This window comes from Spermophilus citellus (genome assembly GCF_964194105.1).
Source record: "Spermophilus citellus genome assembly, chromosome: 12".
NCBI lineage: Eukaryota > Metazoa > Chordata > Mammalia > Rodentia > Sciuridae > Spermophilus > Spermophilus citellus.
Window position 1 is genome coordinate 40597759 of NC_138198.1, and position 16066 is coordinate 40613824.

General features: G+C 62.8%; 1 pseudogene across 1 annotated transcript in view; it reads left to right on the plus strand.

The window, feature by feature from the left end:
• Window positions 1-1898: 1898 nt before the first annotated feature.
• Window positions 1899-16066, plus strand: part of LOC308631616 (phosphatidylinositol 3,4,5-trisphosphate-dependent Rac exchanger 1 protein-like) — a 30535-nt pseudogene continuing 16367 nt past the window's right edge. The window contains exons 1-12 of the transcript XR_014024315.1: window positions 1899-1952; window positions 3754-3826; window positions 6505-6647; window positions 8038-8130; window positions 8769-8917; window positions 10335-10420; window positions 12190-12326; window positions 12749-12860; window positions 13123-13310; window positions 13504-13665; window positions 14248-14458; window positions 15080-15353. The product of XR_014024315.1 is annotated as a phosphatidylinositol 3,4,5-trisphosphate-dependent Rac exchanger 1 protein-like (transcript). The remainder of the gene's footprint in view (window positions 1953-3753; window positions 3827-6504; window positions 6648-8037; window positions 8131-8768; window positions 8918-10334; window positions 10421-12189; window positions 12327-12748; window positions 12861-13122; window positions 13311-13503; window positions 13666-14247; window positions 14459-15079; window positions 15354-16066) is intronic.

Consider the following 16066-nt stretch of genomic DNA (forward strand, 5'->3'; position numbering starts at 1 on the left):
CTCTCACCAACCACATAAATGATTCATTACTCATGTCAATAGGTGCTAGTCGCCCTCCGTGCTGTGAGGCAGGCGTTGATTTGAGAGGAAGGCATTTCTAGGAAACGTTTAAAAGGTCATAAACAGCACAGGGACTCAAAATGCGGCCAGACTGGTTGGACTCATGATCTGCTGTGTGACCTTGGACAGCTGACCCCACCTGGCGGGGTCGACGTGAGGGTCGGCTGGGGGCAGGAGTTTGTGTGCTCCCCTGTGGGTACCTCCGCCTCCCCTCCCGCGGACACAGCCCTGGGCCTGGGCAGGAGCTCAGTGGACCCCGGGGTCCTGGGCACAGGCGTCTGGGCCTGGGGAAGGGGCCGGTCCTCAGGGAAGCAGGGCTCATTTCTGGGCGGCCCAGGGGCGGCAAGTGGCCGGGGCTTTGCAGTGCGTGTTCCGCAGGAGCCCTGCGGGGCGACAGGGGCTCATGGTGCAGGTCTCCTCACAGACACCAGGAGAGCTGCATGTGTTGAGCACTTGCTGTATGCGTACGGTGCTTTCCGTAGTGTCTGGTTCGCCTCTGCCGATGTCCCAGTCCACACCCCCCGTCTTTCTCCTCGGAGGCCCTGTCCTCTCGCTGGGTCTGCGCTCTGCGGCTGCTCGGGGAGGTCACAGCAGGACCTGCCTCGAGCCCCGAGCGAAGCCTTCGCCACCGTCATCGCCAGCGTCCTTGTTGCTGGTGTGCGATGGGGAAGCTGAGGCTCAGGAGGGCCGTGGCTGGCCCCAGCTCCCAGGGGCTCCCCCAGGAGCAGGGCAGACCTGACCCGAGAGAGCTGGTCTGCAGGGATGGTGCCTGGCCTTCCAGAGACAGAGGGGGGCGGCGGACAGGCTGGGCACGCGTCTGGGCACTTGCTGAAGGGAACTTCCTGTGCTGGTGCTGTCCAGAGGCGGGCGGGCGGGCTGGCCCGGAGGAGGGGCCTGAAGCTCTTGCCCCATATCTGAGGCCTGGCACGTCCCTGCCCCTGAGTCCCCCACCATGCCCAGCAGTGCCCGCCTGTGATCAAGGCTGGCCTAGCGTCCCGCGCGTCCCAGCCTGTGCCTGAGGTGGGGGCTGAGCTGACAGAAGGGGCGGGTGGCTGGGGTGAGCCTCACACGCCCATCTTGAGTCCCCTAGGCCAGGGGTGTCTTGCGGTGCTGGGGATGGAACCCAGGGCCTCGTGCATGCTGGGCAAACCCTGCGCCACTGAGCTGCATCCCCAGCCCCAAGACATGTTTTATGCCCATTTCACTAAGAAAACTGGGGCTGGGGCAGGATCCGTGGCCACCTCCGTGACCTGCCCTTCTCCTGTGTCTGCGTCTGTCTTTCCTCCTCCAGAGGCACTGGCTCCTCGCTGTGCTTGTTTTATACCACTCGTGCCCCTGCCCCAGGTCCCTTGCACGTGCTGGTCCCTCTGCCCTGACACTCCTCCCTCATATTATTACAGGTCCCCCTCACTTCAGCCCGTGGCTGCTCAGATGTGAGCTCCTTGAGGGTCTCCCCGACCTCCCTGTTTGAAGTCACCTGCCCCAAACCCTGGTCTGCTTGGTCTTGTGTGTGTCCCTGCTTGGAGCTGGTTCTGTCCGTGACTCTGCTCCACTAGGACGTGCTGTCCACCAGGCGAGGAGGTTCATCTCCAGACCCTAGCTCTCTGCCTGCCATCGAGGAGGTGCTTGGGTGGCCTTTATAGGAGTGCACGAGTGACGTTCCCAGCCCAGGTCACACCGGCCCCGCTAGGCCCCCACTGACGTCTCCCTCCTGCCTCTGCCCTGCCCAGGAGCTGGCCAAGAGGACCCCAGGCAAGCACCCCGACCACCCGGCGGTGCAGAGCGCCCTGCAGGCCATGAAGACCGTTTGCTCCAACATCAACAAGACCAAGCGGCAGATGGAGAAGCTGGAAGCCCTGGAGCAGCTGCAGTCCCACATCGAGGGCTGGGAGGTGCGTGCGGTGGCGGGGTCCTGCCTGGAGGGGCCGGGTGGGAGACAGACCTTAAACAGAACAGGCCTCAGCACCGGTCACCTGCTCTGAGTCCTTCCCCTAACCACCCTACAGTAGCCCCCAGTGTGCTGGGCAGTGAGAGGGACGGATGGTGTTTCTGGGGAGGACTTGTGGGGGAGGGCTTGGGGACTACTTTTGGGATAGTTAGGGGAGGACTCAGAGCAGGTGACCGAGTGCTGAGGCCTGAAAAGCCCAGGGCGGCACCCTAGGTGGAGGAAAGAGCAGGTGCAAAGGCCCCAGGGGAGTGGCGTGCGCAGCAGGGCAGGAGCCCGAGGGTGAGCCGTGAGTGGGCAGGATGGGGCTGAGGACCCCAGTGAGATACATGGCCTCTGAGCCTGGTTAGCTTGTGCCTCTCCCCACAGGGGACAAAATGCCCCCAGTGGTGATTGCCAACCCAGGATGACAGGTTTGCTCTCAGGTGATGAATCCAGGACCTGTCACTCTAACCTGTGTCTGCCCTGCTGTGGTGAGGGACCTCGCTGGTCACCTGCCCAGGTCCCTCAGGGTGGGGAGCCCAGGCTGCCCAGAAGTCAGGTGGATGCCAGATGCTGCCCCGCCTGCCTGGCTGTTGAGCTGGGCCTGCGCCACCTGGACCCTGGATGTCCCTCCTGCCATCCTGGCAGCTGGGGGTGGCTGCCTGGGCTGCAGCCCCTTGGGGCCCTCCCTCAGCTGGGCCTGAGCTCACTGGCTCTCTAGCACTGTCTGGCTGGGTCAGTAAACCCAAGGCCAGAGCTGCCCCCACCTGCTCAGGGCCTGGCCTGTGCTCAGCCGCAGCCACCTCTGATAGAGCAGCGGTGTCCCTTGAACCTGGGAAAATGCCCTCCTCACCCCAGGCTGCTGGCAGGGAGGGCCGCAGAACCCTCTGCCACTCCTTGGCCAGTTGTTGGGGAGGGAGGCGGCTGGAGGGCCTCTTGCCAGTGACCCCCTCCCCAGCTCCTTTCTCAGTCCACAGACTTCAGGACTGCAGCCTTGTCCCCAGGGGGACACAGCAAGGCTCCAGGCCCTTGCCCCCGCCTGGCTGCTCCCCTGGCTGCCCTGCTCCTCCTGGTTTCTCCTTCCCACCTCTGGGCCTTTGTCCTGCTGTCCTCTGCCCAAGTCCCCCGCTGCCCTTCCACTCTCTCTCCGCCACTGTATTGAGATTATCTGGGTTGCAGGCAACAGAAATGATGTTGGATAATTTAGCGGGGGTGGTGGTGGCAGGGGACAGGGCTCCCTGGGAGGAGGTGGGGCAGACCTGGGAGCCAGGCGCCAGGGAAGTCTGAGGAGGGGGAGCCCCGGGGACCACCTCAGGGGCCGCTGCTGGGAAGAAGCACACACCTGCCTCCTGTCCTGCCTCCACCCCTCAGGTGTCCCGCACCTGGGCAGGGAGGTTCCTGTGGCCCCGCAGGATGGTGACTCCTTGTCTGGCCCTGGGGTGGGGGTGTGTCCTGAGCACGGTCCTGCTCAGGACGTCTGCCAGGGAGGGTCGGCTGGGGCAGAACCCTACAGTGCCCTGCGCACTGGCCTGTCATCTCCAGGCTTCCGGGGGGAGACGGGTCGCCCAGGTGGCCCTGAGAGGAACCACATGCCCTGGTTCTGATGGTGTCAGTTGGCAAGTTTTCAGTTGCAGGGACAAAGCCTCAAGTGGAAGGGGACTTAGAGGAGCAGCGTGGATGAGGAGGTGTGGGCGGTGGCTCTGGCGGGATGTGGCTCAGAGTTGCCAGCTCACCTAAGGCCACTGTGCCCCTCTGTTCCTTGCCAGGGAGACTGCCAGACGCGAGAGGAGGCCGTGGCGCTCGGCGTGGGCCTGTGCAACAACGGCTTCATGCACCATGGTAACCCTTCCCCGGCCTCTGCCCAGCCCTCCCTGCCCGCCTCGCCCGTCACTCAGAGCGCGACTCCTGCTGCCCGCCAGCCCCTTGCGCCGTTCCGGGGGCCCATGTCAAGGCAGCCTTCCTGCCTGTGGCTGGGCCCACGTGGCCTTCCAGACTCATGGTTCTGCTCTTCTCCAGCCGGTGCCTGTTGTGTCCCAGGCTCGGTGCTAGATCCTGGGGACAGCAACGAGCAGGACAGGTCCCAGTCGTTTCTGTGTGTGTCCCAATCAGAAAGATCACATCTTCTGGATCGTTCCAGGTGGTGCAAGTGAGGAGGCCTTGGACTCTCACTCTGAGCAAGGCAGGAGTCCCCAGAGGTTCTGAGCAGGAGGGACGTGGTGACTTGGGTTTCTTCTAGACCCTTCTGGCTTCAGTCTGTGGGGCGGGGCAGGGGCCTGGTGGAGGTCCAGGGCAGGGCCACGTGGCTAGGGCCAGGCGGTGGCACAGAGGTGGGAGAGTGTTGGGTCAGGAGACCCTAGGCCTCGGGCCCTCGGCCGGGTCCTCCCCAGCTGCCGCTCTTCTGATGAACTCAGCTTGGAACTTTCTCTTGAAAGGCCAGGTGACAAGTGCTCTCAGCTCTGCGGGCCACAGGGTCCCTGTCACAGCCACTCTCTGCCCTTGTAACACAGAAGCAGCTACACACAGCACTGAACCAGCTGGGCATGGCCATGTGCCGTCAGACTTTATTTAGGGAACCAGGGGCGGCCACCGTGTTCCAGCCCCAAGGCCTGCCTTCTGGCTTGTGGGTGGGGCGGGACCTGCCTCTGGGGGGCTCCCCGCTGGGCCTCAGTTCCCCAGCTTTCCCAGGAGGCCTTGCCATCTGCCATGGTTTATGGGGTCCGGGCTGCTTCCTGCTGTTCGTTTCCCCCGTGAGGCTAGGTCACCCATCTGCCCTGGCTCAGTGTGCCCAGAAGCTGCCCTTGTGCCCCTGGGGCCTCCCAACAGCTCTGCTCGCCCACCAGCCAGCTGGGCCGGACCACTTGTTTGTGGGTGAGGGTAATTAGGGGTCCACCCCCGCTGCTATTCCAGGAAGGCTGCTGGGAGAGGACATTCCACAGGGGGGTCCCAGCAGTTTGGATGCTCTGGAGGGTGGGAAATTGCAGGGTGCGGCCCTTTTTTCCTGTCCCTGCCACGACCTCAAAAATAGGCTAAAATAGGAAAAAGAGCCCAAGCCCAGGATTGCGGCCTTGGCCAAGTGCAGGGCAGGCACAGAGTGGGGCTGGCGGGACCTCCTGCAGTGGAGCTGAGCTGTCCCAGAGAAGTACCCCCAGGCTGGACCCCTCTCATGCCAATACAGGCTGTCTGCTCTTTTCCCTGTGGATGAGGCTGGACGTGCATGTGGTCAGGGTCAGCAAGGGTCCAAGCAGGGGACCTGACTCCAGGTCTGTGTGGCTCATAGAGCCTGGCCAGTGGCCTCCACAGAGAGGTGTAAGTTGGGCCTCACCTGGGGATTCCCTGCCTTTTCGGGACACGCCAGCAGGACACAGCACTGCGTTCTCCTCCCACTCCCGGAATTTTCTAGCTTCGTGTTTACAGTAGAGGCCAAGCCAGCCCGCCCTCCTGGCTCCCCACTCTGGGGGAAGTAGCAATTTGTGTGTCTGTTTTCTCCAAAGAGGTGATATGGTGGCCAGACAGGTAGGGTCCTGGCGAAGTGTCCTGGGGACTAGGAAGAGGAAACACTTCCTTTGTCTTCTGTTCCGCCACCAGATCCCCCGTCTTTAGGGGTGCGTCTAGGCAGCTGGTTCTCCTGGCCGCAGGGACCCGCTAACCTTAGGCAGCTGGCTACCTGAACCTCACAGGCCGGATTCCCCTGGCTTATTTCACCCAGCCCTCGCTGACAGGCCCGGGGGGCAGCACAGGGAAAGGAGGGGCCTGCGTGGGGCCCCAGTGCGGCTGCTGACCCTGACCTGGACGGATTTGTCTATCGGCCTGGGCGTTGGTCTTTCCACCTGTGGAAGGGCTGCAACAGCCTTTCCATCTGCCCAAGGGGTAGACGAGCTAAGCACAGCCACAGAGGCCTGGCCCGGAGGTGCCTGGTGACCCTAAGCCATGGCCTCGGGCTGCATCTGGTTTCTTGTGTGCATTTTCCTGGCTCATCCTGGTACAGGGGTCAGCACTTTTTTCTGTAAAGAGTCAGATAGTGGGAATTTAGGCCCTGTGTGCCTTGTGACCTGTCACACCTGTCCAACCTTGGCATTGTGGCTGGAGAGCTGCCAGCTGCGGACAGTGTTGGGGCTCTTTCCAGTAAAACTTTATTTGTAGGAACAGGTAGTGGGCCAGACGTGTGTCCTGGAGCCTCAGTTTGCCGACCCCCTTGGTTTGTGTCCGTACCTGCCTTAGCCCCGAGGTAGCGTGCGTGTGCTTGGCCGACTGTGGCTTTACTGTTCACAAGCAGGTCTTCCACCCCCAGGAGTCCTGGTGTGTGGTGTGAGGTAGGGGTCTGGCTTACTCTTTCCCGAGTCAGAGTCCCATCCGCAGAGGGCTCCGCAGTCCTTTACGCCCGTCACACCCTGAGCAGCCAGGGGGTTTGGGACATACCAAACCTGTGTGGGGCTAGCCCAGCCCTTGGCTGCCAGGTGGCAAGTGTGGCTGACGTGTGGCTGTGAGTCTGACCGTGGCTTGTGTGTCTGGGTCTGCAGTGCTGGAGAAGAGCGAGTTCAAGGACGAGTCCCAGTACTTCCGCTTCCACGCTGACGAGGAGATGGAGGGGACCAACAGCAAGAACAGACAGCTTCACAATGACTTCAAGCTGGTGGAGAACATCCTGGCCAAGCGGCTGCTGGTAGGAGCAGGCTGGGCCTGGGCACCGTCCTTCCCAGGCCTCCTGTGGGATTGGAGGTGGCCGGAGGCCAGGTCACTGCATGGCCCAGGCGCCCTCCTCACACAGGTCCGGGGTGCTGGGCGCCCTCCCTGAGTTCCAGCTCCACTTGTCTTCCCGGCTGCTGCAGCCTGGTGCTGTGCCCGGGGACGGCCTCCCAAAGCCACTTCCCTGCCCCCCAGAGCCTGGGTCTCAGACTGGCGCCTACCTGTGTTCGGTGGCTGTCGATAGCTCTGCAATTCAGGGAGGTCTCACAGCTTTGCAGGAAGTTGACCCGCCTAGCCCCCCAAATCCTGTTTCTCTGTCCACCAGTGAGCACCAGCCCCTCCAGATGCATGGTCCCAGCGGGTGGTGGACAGGGGCTCAGAGCGGGTTGCTCACCCTGCCCATGTCAGAGCCGGAGTCGGCCTGGTGTGGAGACACTCAGTGCCTTCTGTGGGTTCCATTTCTCCTTCCTCTCCGGGGCTCCTTTCACACCCAGGGTGGGCTGCAAGTGCTCAGCGTGGCCTAGGGGACTCTGCCTCTCCCCTCCACCTCCGGTGCTGTCCTCGCCCGGCCCCAGCCACCTGAGCCCTTTCCTTCCCCTTCAGTGCCTCAGGGCCGTGGCCCGCTGGCTGCTGCCTGGGGTTCTTCCCCACTCCCATGTCCAGCCCTCAGCTCCAGTGTGGCCCTCAGCCACCCAGGGCAGGCCCCGGCCCTTAGCTGCTGTCCTGTAGTTCAAGCTGCTCACAGCCCTGCACTGCGGTCTGCGGTTGATCCCGGGCTGGCCCTCCCCTGCGGTCAGCTGCAGAGGGGGACTGTCCAGTCCATCTTGCTGGGGATCGTGTCTGCCGTACCCACGGAGCGCTTGGCGTGTCTGACCGGCGCGGCTCCCTGGATGTTATTGCATGGCTGCGCCCATTTCCCTGTGTCCCCAGGAGCCCCAGCACCTGCTTCCAACAGTAGAGGGCTGCTGCTCCTTGAGCTGCTTTTCCACTCCCACAGTCATGGGGCTGGGTGTCTTGGGTCTGCTTTATTCATTAAGTCATTTATTGAGCACCTATGGTATGCCAGTGGATGGGGAGACAGCGTGTAGAGAGGGGACTGTCCCTGGGTTTGCAGGAGGAAGGGGTGACAGATTGAACACACACCAGGCTCTGGCGGGAGCCAGGTGGTGCCCTCACCTCAGGTGCCTACTGTGTGCAGGTGGGGCTTGTATTTGGCCTGGTCTGGTTGCTGTGCTGCAGGCCCCTCATCTGCACCCCACCCTGGTGGCCCTGGGGCATGAGGAGACAGCAGGATCCCAGTCCTGTGGGCATCAGGGTGGGGTGCCCTGGGCACCTCCTGCCTGACCGGGTCTGCTTCGGGCCCCCAGATCCTGCCCCAGGAGGAGGACTACGGCTTCGACATCGAGGAGAAGAACAAGGCCGTGGTGGTGAAGTCGGTCCAGAGGGGCTCGCTGGCCGAGGTGAGGCCCAGGGCTGCTCTGGCAGGGGCTTGTGCAGGTGGGAGGGCAGCTCAGCAGGTCTGGGGACGAGGGCTGGTGCTCTCTCTTGTCCATATGGGGAAACTGGGCCCAGGACCCCTGCAGGTACTAGGGAGCCGGACGCCCTGGCCGCTTGGCGCTGTCCTGGTGCGGCCCACCAGCGCCCCCTGCTGGCGCTGTGTGGAGGCCCAGGACACACTCAAGTTCTGAATCAGTTTTGGAATGAGCTGCGAAGATAAAAAACCTAAATATTGGTGGCTCGAGCAGGAGGAGCTCATTGTCCCCTGGGCATGGTCTGGAGGAGAAGGAATGGGAGGGGATCTGAGCCCCAGACTCGCAGCTTCTCCTGGGTGGGGAGGTGGGGCTGCAGCTGCCAGGCCAGGCAGCCCAGGCTCCCAAAGCCCTTTGTGAGGGGCAGTCACGAGGTGGGCACCCTGTTAGACCCCCCACCAGTGGCCCCTGTAGCTGGGTCCAGACCCAGGCCCCGCGCCCTGCAGGGCTTCCCTGGGGGAGCCGCCTTGGCCCGCTGGGCTGTCCCTGTCCTTGAGGAACACAGGGAGGGCCCTTCACTGTGGATGGCAGTGTTTGCACTCACACGCCTGTCCTCTGCTGCCCCCAGGATGGCCGGCCTGCAGGTGGGCAGGAGGATCTACTCCATCAACGAGGACCTGGTGTTCCTGCGGCCCTTCTCAGAGGTGGAGTCCCTCCTCAACCAGTGCTTCTGCTCCCGCCGCCCCCTGCGCCTCCTGGTGGCCACCAAGGCCAAAGAGTGAGTGACCCCGGGCCTGGTGCCCAGCCTGATGGCATGCTGAGGAGGGACCAGTGCTGGGGCTGGTGGGGTGGGAGCTCTGTGGCCTGGGGGGTGGCCGTCACTGAAGCCACCATGGGACACGCTGCCCCTGCTCTTCAGTAGCCTCGGCTGGGCCGAGGGGCGTGGGCCTGGCATGCGGCCCTGTCAGCATGGACGCAGCTCCTGCCCTTCATGGGCCCCTGGTCAAGTGGGGGACAGAGCAGGGGACAGAAGTACACTGGTCGGGGCGTGAGATACGTCCCCAGCTGGGGCAGCGAGTGAGCCATGGAGACGCACAGAGCTGGCCTTAGACTGTGATAAGGTGGCCAGAGAGGTCACCAGGGCTCCTCATGGGGACTTCTGGGGGAGCAGGGCTCCAGGCAGAGGAAGCAGCGGTGCCTGGGCCTGTGGTGGGGCCATCTCTGGCAGCTGTGAGGCCCAGCAGGGAGGCCGAGGGGTGCGGACGGGTGGGGGAGGCCAGCGGGACAGGGCGGCCAGGCCTGTGGGGCCCTGCGCCACGGTGAGCCCTATGGAGAGCGGCTGGAGGTTCTGACGGGTGCGGGGGCTACAGGGGGAGAGGGAGGGGCGGCGGGACAGATGAGTTACAGGGGAGAGTCGTCCATGGAAAAGTCATGCTGGGTGTCTACGCCTCTCTTTTATTTGAGGCCAGCGCTCTGTTGCCGGGAGGGGGGCGTTCTGATGTGACAGTTTCAGTAAAAGGCCAGCTCGTTCAGGGAGATCTGAGCACGGTTTGGCCCGTGCAGGTGGCGGAGCTGGCCAAAGGGGAGCCAGCCGTCTGCTTGACTTCCGGAAGCACCTGGGGTTTGGAACAGGCTTAGGGGATGGCTTTATCTGGCACACGAGGGGACGTGCCAGAAAAGGAGGGACAAAGGCAGGCCTGGGGACATAGCCTGGGTGGGCGTGTCCAGGACAAAGGACGCCTGCTGCCCACCCTAGCAGGTGTGGCCCCTCTCTGCTGTGGTCGAGAACGGGCCCCAGCGTGTCTGACACTCGGGCTTTCCAACCCCTCTCTAGGGGACTGGTGGGTGTTTTGGGGGGACAACACCAAGGTGTGCTGGGCCACTTCTCACCCTGCCGTCTACGATAATTGAGTCAATGTCCACGGGGGTGCTGGCCTGGCCTCCAGGGCTCCTGGGTGTGGGGGCAGTGCAGGCAGGCCTGTGGAACTTCAGGGCTCTTGGCCACTGAGGATTGGTGGCGTGGACTCTGGGTAACTGGCATGTCCCCTCATGTGGGACTGGGCTGCCTGGTGCTGCTCTTGTTTTGGGCTGAGTTTCCCAGAAGCCTTAGAGGCAGGGGCTCCCCAGGTGGCCCCAGGTTATGGGGAAGGATGCTGCTTTCCTACGGCCTTTCCCTGTCACTGTGCCTGCGGCAGGACCATCAAAGTCCCCGACCACCCAGAGGCCCTGTGCTTCCAGATCCGAGGAGCGGCCCCGCCCTATGTCTTCGCCATGGGGAGAGGTGAGCAGGAGCCTGGCTGACCAGCAGCAGCTCTGGGCTGGGGCTGTCTGTGTCCCCGGAGTTCAGAGTCATGGGGACCCGTGCACCCAGCTCTGCCGACCCGGGTGCCATTGGCATTTTTCTCCCTTCCTGAAGCTAAGACTTGGGAACACTAAGCACACGTGGGCGGACCAGCCTGAGAGACACCAGGGAGCCCTGGGGACCACGGCAAGGTGACGGGCGCTGTTCGTCCCTGAAGTGGCAGCGCTCTCCAGGCTTGGCCTTGCGGGGCAGGGACTGGCCCTGGAGCCAGACTGGGCATGTCAGGAGAAGTCAGGGTCCCACAGAGCCATGCCGCAGCCCCAGGGCCACCAGCTGGAGGCCTCTGCTCTCTGCAGCGCCTTGTCCTGGAGAGGAGACGGGCAGGTCTGCAGGACTGGGCCCAGCATTGTATCTCAGGGCTTCCTTCTAAACTCTAAAGGTCACTTTTGAGGTCAGAGTTATACCTCTAATATCTGTTCACTGAGAAAGTGAACAGAGGGCTCCCGAGAAACGGAGAGCATTTTAGAGTGAGCTTGTGATTTATCTTTGAAGCAGTGATCTGTGACTGCGGGTGACTTGCCTCCTTCTCCAGAGGACATCTGGCAGGACTGGAGATGTTTTCAGTGGTCACAACTGGGGAGGATGTGCCATTAGCCTCTAGGGCAGACCGGAATGCAGCTGTCACCCCGTAGTGCCCAGGGTGGCCCTACAGAGCCGAGCTCCCTGGCCCAGGTGGAGGGAGTGCAGGGGAGAAGCCCTGCCCTGGAGCAGCCACAGCGTGTAGTGATCAGTGTGCCAGCAGCTCTCCGTTACTATAACAAAATACTCAAGACTGTCACCCTACATGGAGGAAAGGTTGGCTGGGCATGGTGGCACATGCCTATAATCCCAGCAACTCAGGAGGCTGGGGCAGGAGGATCCCAAATTTAAGGCTAGCAACTTGGTGAGACCTTGTCTCAAAACAGTCCTGGGGCTACCCCCTTGGCCCGGCTCTTCGTGTTTCCTCCACCTCTGAGAAAGCACCCAGCTGGGTCCAGGCCTTTGGGGACATTCCAGGTCTACACCGTAGCAGTGGGTGAACCAGCCAAGCCCAGCAAGGCTGCCATGTTCCCGAGCCCTTGCCCAGAGCCGGGCTCGGTGCTGGATGCCTCCTGTGCCAATTCCCTGGTCTCTCAGGAACCTTGTGAGTGGCTTGATCCTTGTCCCCTCTTAGCAGTGAGGACCCTGAGCCCAGCAGGTGGAGGAGTCCTGAATGATGGTTCCGTGGACAGCAGGGTGTGCCCTTGTCACCTGCCCACACAGGCAGAATCTCAGTCTTTGTCTGCAAGTCACATTGTCCCCAAGGCCCCAGGGGATGCGGGAGGAAGGTGCACCTGGCAACTGGTAGCGCCAGCTCGAGGCCCGGCTTCTGGCCAGGTGGCCTCGAGGCTGCCGATCCTCCTGAGCCTCTGCTCCCCTGGCCACACGGGCTGACCCTGGTGCAGGACCACGGGTTGTGCAGGGCAATGAGGGAGACGAAGCTCTCGAGTGACCTGAGCCTGGATTCAGACCCGGCTCCTCTGTGTGTGGCCTTGGCTAGCTGTCCCCTCTGAGTCTGTCTCTTCTGTGAAGTGGGGTGCCAGGTCCCACTCTGTGCACTCGGGGGCCACTGCTGGCTCCAGGGGGAGGTGTGGCCAGGTGCCTCCGGTGGCCTGCCTTGCCTGCTGCACCCCGCCGCCCTGGCCCTGCCTCAAGCGCTCCTCCCCCAGGCTCCGAGGCCATGGCTGCTGGACTGTGTGCCGGCCAGTGTGTCCTGAAGGTCAATGGCAACAACGTGGCCAGCGAGGGTGCCCAAGAGGTCCTGGAGCACTTCCAGGCGTTCCGGAGTCGTGGAGAGGAGGCGCTGGTGAGCGGCCGGGGCTGGTGCCCCCCCTGGGGAGACGTGCGGGCAGCACAGGGGGCTCTGCCCAGGGCACCAGAGGACTGGCCCCACCCCCCACCTGGGTCCCCAGCTCTGGGATACAGACAGGGGCTCTAGGCAGGGTGGCATCGTCCACCCCCTCTGCTGTCTGTCTGGGTGTCCACGGCCAGACTGTGACTTGGCCTGGGGACTCGGGTGCTGGCACTTTTCAAGGCTCCCTCCCCTGGCAGTGGTGGGGCGGGCTCCATCCAGGCTGAGGGCAGGGCGTTCCCGGGGGCCTTGGGAGCTCCAGGGACATCTGGAAGCTCCTTTAGGGTAGTGTCCCTAACTGGCCCAGAGCTGAGCCGGTGGCCCCTTGGCCCCGTCCCCTCCTCCCTGGCCGTCCCTCTCACAGCGGCTCCTCCCAGGGCCTCTACCACTGGATCTACCACACCCATGAGGACGGCCAGGAGGCGCGAGCCAGCCAGGAGAGCCCCAGAGAGGACCTGGGGGCCCTGGAGGACGACCAGCCAGACTCTGGTAGGGGGAGGCAGGGTCGCGACAGGGACAGGGCGGAGTCCTGTTCTGTGCCAGTGTCCTGCCCACCTGTGGGACTGGGTGTGGGGGGCAGGTGGGCAGGCTCTTCCAGGGCGGGGTGGACGGCAGCAGGCAGCAGAGGCAGCCAGCGCCGTGGAACGGGCTCCGGCCGCCCTCGAGTTGAGGCTCCCGTTGCATGCCGGTGCCAGGGCTTGGCTGCGTGGCGCGGTGCCCTCCTCAGTGTCGCCTGCCCCCTGGCTTCCAGCCTGGCCCCTGCTGTCCCTGGGCCCACAGCTGAGTCTGCGCGAGGACAGGCCGGTGGTCAGCCTGACGGTGGACAACGTGAGCCTGGAGCACGGCGTGGTGTACGAGTACGTGAGCACGGCCGGCATCAAGTGCCACGTGCTGGAGAGGATCGTGGAGCCCCGCGGCTGCTTCGGCCTCGCCGCCAAGGTGCTGGGCAGGGGCCCTTCTGGAGCCCGAGGTCCAGTCCCTGTCCCTGCACCTGGCGGCCATGGGCCGAGGAGGCGACTTGTCCCTTAGCCTGAGTCTGCAGCATGGCCGCCGCGGACCTGACCTGGGGTGCTGGTAGAGCCTGGACCCTCCCGGCTCAGTGGGTGCTCAGCGGCCACTGCTGCTTCTGCAGGTCCTGGAGGCCTTCGCTGCAGAGGACAGCGCCTTTGTGCAGAACTGCGGACGGCTCATGGCCAGGAGCAGCGCCATCGTGACCATGCCCCACTTCGAGTTCCGCAACATCTGTGACACCAAGCTGGAGAGCATCGGCCGGAGGATCGCCTGCTACCAGAAGGTAGCTGCGCCCCAGAGGTCTCCACCGCCGGCTGCCAGGCATGGGACCTCACCTGGGGTATTTTTTTTGTCAGTGTCAAACTCCAGTCCAACTTTGCTTAAACAGGAAATTTTATGGGTTTCTGTCACTGAAGAGTACATAGGTGAACTTCAGGCATGGTTGTATCCAGGCTCTCAATCGGATATGACACTATTGCAGGAGTACGGCCACTCTCCGTCCCTCGGTTTTGTTCCCCACGTGGCTTCACACTCGGGCCATGAGGTGGTGGCCCTCATAGCTCTGGCCTTAGCGCTATCAGAGGGAGCTCTTGCTGGCCCTGTCCTAGTCCCTGTTGGGGGGAAGGCAGCCCTGCCTGAACCTCAGAACTGAGCCAGGAGAGACGGTTCCTTGAGGCCAGCTCAGGTGCAGCAGCTGACGTGGAGAAGTGGGTGCAACTAAGTCCTGAGGCCCCCACGCCCCGGCCTCTGCCTGGCCCAGGAGGGACAGTGTGGGGGCAGTGCTTCCCATTCGGAGGCCCTGCTTCCTAGGGGTGGCCCAGAATCCCCGGTCCCCACTCACGGTCCGTGCCCCCTCTGTTCTCAGTTTGCAGCTCAGCTGAGGAGCCGGGTCAGCCCCGCCTTCAAGCAGGCAGCCCTAGAGCCCCACCCCCTGTGCGGCCTGGACTTCTGCCCCACCAACTGCCACGTCAACCTCATGGAGGTGTCCTACCCCAAGACCACCCCCTCGGTGGGCAGGTCCTTCAGCATTCGCTTCGGACACAAGCCCTCCCTCATCGGCCTTGACCCTGAGCAAGGTACCTGCTCGTCTCTGTTAGAGGCGGTGCTTAGACTCACACTCTGGTACCTCAACAGAACCGTGTCTGGGGGCCAACAGTCCAGGCTAGAATGGTGGCTCCGTGGTCATTAGGAGTCCAGGCCCTTCTATCTTTCTGCATCACCATCTCTAGAAGGGGTCTCTAACTTTCAGGGTGCCTCATGGTGGAGTATGGCTGCTGGTATGCCAGCCACCATGTCTGCATTTCCAGACAGGAAAAGCCAACCGTGGTTAAAGGTGTATTAGCATCAAACTGAAACTGTCTTCTTGAGGTAACTTAGTGGATCAAGATTCTGAAAAGGGCAGTCGGACGCTGTGGTGTGCACCTGAAACTGAGGCAAAGGATCACAGAGTTTGAGTACAGCATTGGAACTTAGTGAGACCCTGTCCCGAAATTTAAAAAAAAAAAAAAATTAAAAAGGCTGAGGTAGAACTCAGTGGTAGAGCATTTGCCTGGCCTGCACGAGGCACTCAGTTCCATCCCTGGTACCGCCAAAAGAAGGAAAAGAAAAAGAAAGTTCTGGCAGGGAAGTTCCCTCTCCCGGAGTTCTGGGAGTGGGTCTGCTTTCGCTGACTTCCCGCCTGCCCTCCTCCCCCGCAGGCCATCTGAACCCCATGTCCTACACCCAGCACTGCATCACCACCATGGCTGCCCCGTCCTGGAAGTGCCTGCCTGCTGTGGACAGGGACCCCAACGGCCAGGCTCTCAACGACAGCCTCGGGCCCCCCAGCAGGGCCCTGGGCCAGGAGGACCGGGGCCTGAGCTTCCTGCTGAAGCAGGAGGACCGTGAGGTGCAGGACGCCTACCTGCAGCTCTTCACCAAGCTGGATGTGGCCCTCAAGGAGATGAAGCAGTACGTCACCCAGATCAACAGGTGAGCCGAGGCAGGGCCCGCGGGGCGGCAGGGCCCTTGGCCTCACTCCACAGCAGGGGAGTGAACTTGTTGAGGCGAGCGGTCCTATACACAATGGCCTGCGCTCATCAAATGCTAGGGGCACTCCTACCCCCAAGGTGACAACCCAGAGTGTCTACAGACATTGCCAGATGCCCCTGGGGGCCATAGTACCCTTCCAGCAGAGCAGTGAGTGCTGCAGCCTCCTCAGGGAGGCCGAGGCACTTGGTGAAAGCCTTGGGATCTTTGTTCTTTTAACATCCCAGGAAGATAGAGAGCTGGACCTGAGGTCCCCCTTGCTGTGACACAGCAGGGCACATGCAGCACCCCCTGTGCCAAGGGTGGGCACTGAGTGTCTGCAGGGCAGCAGGGTGGGGCAGAGCAGGGTTGATGGCACCTCTGGGATGGGCAGGCCAGAGGTGGGCCATTCTGCATGACAGTGACCCCTTTCTTCAGCAAACATGTGGGGGAGGAGACAGGACGTAGCCATTAGGACCCTGGAGACCAGCCACCAGAAGCAGCCTCTGGATGGGGCTGGGGCCCTCCTGGATGTCGCCCTCTAGGAGATGAAGTAGTACATCACCTGCCTGGAGGGGACGATTTTGAGAGTGTCAGGAACACTTGAGCAGGGACCAGGTACTAAGGGGTCTAAGGAACTGCTGATTCCGTTCTGCAGAGTGAGAGGCACATGGTCA